Source organism: Fistularia commersonii, chromosome 23, assembly GCF_037954325.1.
Source record: "Fistularia commersonii isolate RoL2024-O1a breed Wild chromosome 23, RoL_Fcom_v1.0, whole genome shotgun sequence".
NCBI lineage: Eukaryota > Metazoa > Chordata > Actinopteri > Syngnathiformes > Fistulariidae > Fistularia > Fistularia commersonii.
In genome coordinates this window covers 12615058-12621057 of record NC_141306.1, presented here as the reverse complement: position 1 = coordinate 12621057, position 6000 = coordinate 12615058, and the positions used below count along the sequence as shown (strand labels likewise).

The window sequence follows — 6000 nt, the reverse complement described above, 5'->3', positions numbered from 1 at the left end:
CGAAAAGTCCAACCCTGACAGGATAACAGTACCAAAAGAGTACTGGGTACTAAAGAAGTACTGGCTACTTGTTCAGCACCACATACCACCCAGTGCTGGAACTGTGCCCTGGAAAGGTGTCAGGTGACCTGTCTGTGTCAAACGGTGCCTCTTGCCCAAATCATCATCTGGGCTTGGCTCCCATTCCCTCGTGCAGGGTGAACAGTAGGATCACTGAATGAATATTCAGTGATCCTACTTGTGAATTGTGAATGAACGGATGAATGGGTGAACAAATGAATGAATATATGTTTGATGTGGTGCTGACTGATTTGAATGATTTTGATGTTATTTCGTGGAACACGGATGGGTTCAGGTCTTGAACTCAGATGTCTGACCTCCTTCAGGACATCTTCCAGGACCTCTTCCTATATTTTGCAGTTTATTGAGACGCCTTAAAGTCTCTGGTGGATGATGGGGAAACTGGCCTAGGGTCCGTGAATGCGACACAGGCGGAATTCACACCGATGAACGGCGACGCTCCAGGAGAGACTCCGCTGAAGGCGTTTCTTCTTCCGACTTGGTGTTTGCTGAGGAAGCATCTCCACAGATGGCATCATTTTGGGCGCAGCGGATCCACCAATCAGGGTGAAGATATTAACCTCCGCCATCACGACTTGGAGGAGGAGGAGGAGGTGGAGGGAGGAAGAGAGGAGGGATGAGGAGGAGGAAGAGGGGAGGTGGGGTCGCAGATAAATGTGTGGTTGAAGTTGTGCGGCCGCCTGTGCGTGCGCAGCGGCGGAAGCGAGCTCTCTCCTCCCGCCGCCGTGACTCAGACGCCGGGAAGCAGCTGAGGTTTCAGCACCGGAGCTGTCCGCCGCTCCGGAGGACTCCTCTTCCAGGGGTGCCAAGCTGCGTTCGAAGTGTGTGTGTGTGTGTGTTTTCTTCATGGGGTGTGTGTGGACGGACTAACACTGCCGTGCTCGTTTCCGCGGGGGAAGGGCTGCAGACTCGTCTCCGTCCCTGTCATGCTGGACGGCCGGATCTGAGGCAGGAAACGTCCCAGAAAGAAAGTCCAGATCCGACGGTGAGTCTCCGGCTCCGTGCTCGGTTGTGCACGAATCTTCTCCTGCAGTCTGAGGTGGCTTTGCCTAAATGCTCTGTCGCTGATGCATGAGGAGCAAATGTAGGTCAATGTGTACAGGGGTGTGCATGTATGCTCGCCTGCTTTCTGATCAAACTACAGCACAGTGGCTTTTGCGGTTTTTCTAAAATATATTGGATTTGTTTCAAAATTGTGGGGGTGAGTGTTCACATCAGCGGCGGAGTGTCTGGTTAAAGCACCAGCTGCTGCCTCTTCATCAAATCGTGCTGAGTTGGATCTTCTCCCGCAAGCACAAGATTAACAGTGAGCTGATGCTCAAAAAAAAAACCCGCACACAAACACACCGATGCCCAATGAGCTTAAGGAAATGCTGCTGGTCATTAGGCTTTTATTAGTTTATTAGTTATCTGCTGGGACCATCCAGGCTCAGGGTTCACTCCGGGGGGCGTCCCGCTCCTCAGCCCCAGTGGCCCCCAGCGGCCCCTGTGCTGTGGGTCACTGTGGGGCCCAATGTGGGGTGCTTGGACAGCACAGGCTCTTTGCTGGCAGCGCCTCAATACCAGTGAGCTGCTTCCGGTCTGACGAGGTGTTCGGGAGATTCCTCTTGCATTCACACTTTCGGGGGCTCTGGCGGTTCCCAGGGCTCCCGGTACTCTGGGGAAGCTCTTGGGAGTCACCAGGAAAGAGAGGGCTTCTGTTTCAAGGCGACTGCGAGGCTGAAAGCTGTAAGGACACCCCAAAAGTTGTTTTTTTTTTAACTCCGAGTGCACGTACGTCGGTGGGTTTTCAAAAGTTTGATAATGATTTCTCTCAGCGGCCATTACAAGGATCTGTGTGAACTCATTAGTGTCATTAGTTCCAGGTCTCTGCTTTCCGGGTCTGCGGGTGAGAGCCTCAGCTAAAGGGCTTTGGGGCGGTTGCTCAATCCCCATGAAACCCCCCTTTGTGGAGCTCCCATTCAGAAAATGGAAAAAAAAAAGGTTCCCTCGCTTCCGAGACAGGGACTGAAAGGGAGGGCTGGTTGGGATTCTAATCAGCACCACGCAGCCGGGAAAGGGACGCGCGCAAACACACACACACACACACACACACACACACACGTGACTTGATAGCAATGCCCATGACAACGCCTCCCTCCTCCATGATGATGAAAGCCTGAATGTGGAACTGCTCTCACAGAGCCAGATTTCAATGTTACATTGTGTTTTTTATCCGCCATATGACAAGTTAAAGCCATGCCCCTTTTCTGTTTTGAACTCTTGTAAGAGCTCTTGCTTCTTCCGCGTAAAGTACAGGTTACACCCAGCCCTCTCTTTACCTGCGAGTAATTCAAGTGAATTGAATAGAATAGAAGGAACTTGAGCAGACACAAAGGTTAAGTGAAAGACACTGAGGTTGTGCTGTTGTTCTTACTGGAGGTGAAACTAGAACTGCATGGTTTTGAACCTATACATCTCGCCAGGCTGCCACTCCCCCTGAAATGACCTTCCGAAAAGTCAGTGTAAACCAGCGCATCTTGCCTGGCCGCCGGTTCCTTGATATTGCCTGCCTCGTCGGTGTATGCCTCTGCCTTCGCACCAGGACCCTTATCACCGTCCAATGCCCAGCCGTGCAGTGCCCCCTGTTCCAGCGTCTGCCCACTTGTTAAGTAAACTTAATTTCTGAACAATATCTGTACGTGTCAGGAGTCTTGTGTTGGCATTGATCACCAACCATGACAGAGCCGGTCCGAACCCAAGCAGGAGACGGAGATAGAGGAGGTATGAGGAGTGGAAGGGACTAATGATCTTTTACTGCTAATAGCAGTAGCGCTAACAGTTACAGCTGATGTGATACAATCATACCTTTAGTATTCCTCAAGGAAATGCCACTGCTGGGCACTTGGTGAGACTGCAGTACATCAAGCAATGACTCCCTGGGAACCGGACCAGTGAGAGAGACTCTAGAAGTTCCTGTCATGCTCTGATAAAGGGACATGAATACAGACAGGAAGAGTGGCAGGGATGAGAGTGGTGCATTTTGGGATATACCTCAGTACAGTAAGCCTACGGCAGCATAACCAGGGAATAGCCTCGTGCCAACCTTGAGCTTTCCGAAAAAGAAAGGGTTTGAGCTGATTCTGTCTCACAGAGAAGGTGTCCGCTCCCAGAAAATGAAATTTGAAGACGGTCCGGCTCTTGTTTGGCTTTTCAAGACCCCAGGGATCAGAGGTAGCCCTGCATCCAGGGAGCGCAGAGATCTGACTGGGTCATTTGGTTTCAAGAGTTCTTTGAGTAATAATAATAATAATAATAATACATGGGATTTTTATAGCGCTTTTCATGACACTCAAAGACGCTTCACAAGTAAAAAACAGAAGGAATAGAGCATACACAGAATTATTGGAAAGAAGTCCATAATTGCAGAGTGTGGCGATGAGCACCAGTCCAGGGACAAGCTGGAGGAGCTTCGCCGGTGTGCAGCTGAGTGTCGCGCTGCTGTGAGGAGGCAAGTGTTGGAGCTGGATGTCGGAGATGGATTTTTGGTGGAGGGAGAGATGGTGGAGCAGGAGGAGCAAGAAGATTTCGGCCGATGGAAATGCCGTCTTGCTAGGCGCCATCGGGATCCGGAGTTTCGAGAGACTGGCCGGCTAGCTAGCCAGCTAGCCAGCCTGTTCAGGTCGGTAAGCTAGTTTGGTACCTTGCTGGAGATTGTCCAGGTGAGCCTTTGTCTTTGGTTTGGTTGATTGGTTGAAGAGCGGGAAGCGGCAGCCAAACGCGCCAGCGTCCTCCCGCCCGCCATCTTGCCAAAAAAAAAAAAAAAAAGTAATGATGGCACCAGGCCATCCAGTGCTTCAACAAGCACCCTAAATTCTACTCTGAATTGTCCAAACGGCACAGAAACCTGTCAGTGTATGAGGGGAACAGGGCCGACCTCAGCTGCTGTCAATCATTTACCGTGATTTTTGGACTATTGAGCGCACCTCAATATAAGCCGCACCGGCTAGTGGATCGCTATCTTGGGCTTCCTCCTGCGCACTAAAACCGTCAGTCGTCTTCTTCAGTGTAGGAGTTGAACGGACTCAGAATTTCCCGGTCATTTCATCGGTCCGACGTGACGAGGATAAATGTTTTAGCGGCGTGAAGCTTTTTAGCTCCCCCCCCAAAAAAATCCATATATTAACCGCATCGTTGTTCAAGTGAAAAAATTAGCGGCTTACCGTCTGGAAATTATAGTATATTTGAATCTCTTAGTCAAATTGGTCGGGTCTTGTGTGCTGATCACTGAACTGACTGCTACAACAAGTTGCTAATAGCCCCTGAAAAAGAGGAGGCGAGACACAGGAAGTAGCCTCAGAAGACGAAGACAAGTGGGTATTAGTGGGACAATCAAAATTGCAATAGCAACCAGCGAAGGAGGGAGAAGGTCGTCCAAGCAATCAAGACTACAGTAATGGCGGAAAGAATAGATGGCTATGCTAACAACAGCGGCAGCTAGCCATTTGTCAGCCATGTTTGTTTACCTTCTAAAGTCCAAAGTGTAAACTGTGGTTCTCATAGACGTGTCGGCTCTGGATGGAGTTCACTGGTTCAGGTGGTTTGACAAGACATGTGGAGTGTGATCCCTCACCAATCGTTGAAGGTCTTTCAGTCCTTATCAAGAAATCTGCTGGAACCAGTTGGTCAGTGTGAACTCTCAGATGTTCGTCAACCACGGTGACAGATGTGTGGTGTGTCTTTAGCTTAAGCTAAGTAGAATGAAGGTGATGGTTGGTGTGAGGACCTCAACCCTAAATATCATATTAGTAGTATCCATATGATGCTCAGTATTTTGGTTCAAGGCTCTGAATGAAAAATAGGATCCTAGTGCTTATTACTTTTTTATATTGAAGTTTTGGTCATTGTAATTAATGAGAAAGGTCCCATTCGGAAGAAACACTCTCATAATAATGATGACTTTGTTCATCACCAGGGAATTTACTCTCCATTCTTCCCCATGTGACTACCAGAGAGCTTTTAGCTGAAGGAAACATTTCTTTTCTTATATTTCTGATGCACTCAAGCGTTAATGGTAAAAAGAAACAACAACATCAACAAAAAAAAAAAAAAAAAAAAAAATGGGGTTCAGTAGACCTTCCTCATTCCTCTTCAGGACTGAATACTAACACAGGATTCGAAATATGCCAGCTACTCACACACACCACACATGCATACAACAACTGACACTTAATGCTTCAAGCATTCCAGTTTACCGTGCTGTGACCTGAAACCTCCACCTGGTGGCATTACATGCAACTTCAACTCGCTGCTCTTGTGTGTGCATTCCTGCGCTCCCTAGCAGTCCCAGCAGATGTCAGGGTCAAAACAAGATGGAACACTGGTGTTGGAGGCATTGGGGCTTACTTACACGAATCCTCATCCATGTTACCAACTGCAGGTAGTTTGTATTTTACATTTAAACCAAAATGTAATGGTCTGTAGGAGGACATCGTTTGGAAGATGACTGATTTTGTGGGCCCAGCTGGTTCCAGGTAAGTCAGAGAAAATGAAAAGTGCAGGGGAAGCTAAAGAAGCAGGTTATGACATTTGGGGTATCTAAGATGCATTATTTTCACAAAGTGAGTTCGGCTGGGGTCAAGACATTGAGCGCATCATTTCTGTGTCGGCCATGCTATTAGCTGTGGTATGGACCGATCGAAGGCGTTGTCATTTTGAAAATTTTTGAGTAGATGGATGACAATAGAGGAGGAGGGGAAAAATCAGCGCATGTTGGTCTATCCTTCTCCTTGAATGATCAATATTTCCTATCTCATACATCCCCATTCCCAAAGTGTTGTTCCATCATCCGCTGACATGACTCTGGAGCCTGATTCTGTATCGATCTGGGAACTTGAGTGTGTCAGAGACCGAGCACCTGACTCAATGTCCCAATATACT

At 48.5% G+C, this 6000-nt stretch overlaps 1 protein-coding gene across 2 annotated transcripts in view; it reads left to right on the top strand.

Moving 5' to 3' along the window:
- Window positions 1-691: 691 nt before the first annotated feature.
- The window catches only part of phf24 (PHD finger protein 24), a 30926-nt gene continuing 25617 nt past the window's right edge, over window positions 692-6000 (top strand). Inside the window, exon 1 of one of the 2 annotated variants that reach the window (XM_086170422.1) lies at window positions 692-1066. The gene's annotated coding sequence lies outside the window, so the exon portion shown is untranslated. The remainder of the gene's footprint in view (window positions 1067-6000) is intronic. The other variant, XM_086170421.1, reaches the window with a different exon arrangement.